We start from the raw sequence: 837 nt of genomic DNA, 5'->3' as shown, positions 1-837 counted from the left end.
TTATCGTCATTATTTGAGTCATCGACTTGGACCACTTTCCTCTTCCTCAACTAAGGAGGACGACTCAGCTTCCAGGTGGTCGGTGGAGCCTCGAGAGCTCGCTCAATGAGCTACTCGAGGATATGGCTTGGGTTCGCTTCTGTATTGGCAAGAATGTTAGACCATAAGGAAGCTATCATATCTCATTTAAGTTGGGCTAGCCTCTTCCTAGGATTCCATACCTTGGGCCTTTATGTTCATAACGACGTTATGCTTGCTTTTGGTACTCGAGAAAAGCAAATCTTGATTGAACCTATATTTGCCCAATGGATACAATCTGCTCATGGTAAGACGACATATGGGTTCGATATACTCTACATCTTTTTTCTTCCATAAAAAAATGGATTTAGTTCATATTCACGAAGCCCTAAATTTTTGGGCCGAGCTGGATTTGAACCAGCGTAGACATATCGTCAACGAATTTACAGTCCGTCCCCATTAACCGCTCGGGCATCGACCCAGGAAGAATTTTTTCTAGGCTTTTTGATAATCTATGATTAACCTCTTTTTATAATACTCCCTACCCCCAGGGGAAGTCGAATCCCCGCTGCCTCCTTGAAAGAGAGATGTCCTGAACCACTAGACGATGGGGGCATCATCTTAAGTGGCCCAAACCAGTTTCTATGGAGGCTAACGATATTCCAACACCTAAATCAGTCTAAAGAATGTTCAAGACATAATTGATAAATATAGAAGATAGAGATAAGTGATAGAGTCATTGAATATATATACCTTGTGACGCGACTCGAGCAGAGAGTATGCCTCTATCTAGCACCCTTCAGGCAAGTATCCAATGGA

General features: G+C 42.7%; 1 non-coding gene across 1 annotated transcript; it reads right to left on the bottom strand.

Moving 5' to 3' along the window:
• Nucleotides 1–415: 415 nt before the first annotated feature.
• On the bottom strand, nucleotides 416–499 carry TRNAY-GUA (transfer RNA tyrosine (anticodon GUA)). The gene has a single exon. It is a non-coding gene; the product is annotated as a tRNA-Tyr (tRNA).
• Nucleotides 500–837: the final 338 nt, after the last annotated feature.

Source organism: Zea mays, chromosome 8, assembly GCF_902167145.1.
Source record: "Zea mays cultivar B73 chromosome 8, Zm-B73-REFERENCE-NAM-5.0, whole genome shotgun sequence".
Lineage (NCBI taxonomy): Eukaryota > Viridiplantae > Streptophyta > Magnoliopsida > Poales > Poaceae > Zea > Zea mays.
The sequence above is the reverse complement of the archived record's forward strand: the minus strand, read 5'-3'. Positions and strand labels throughout refer to the sequence as shown.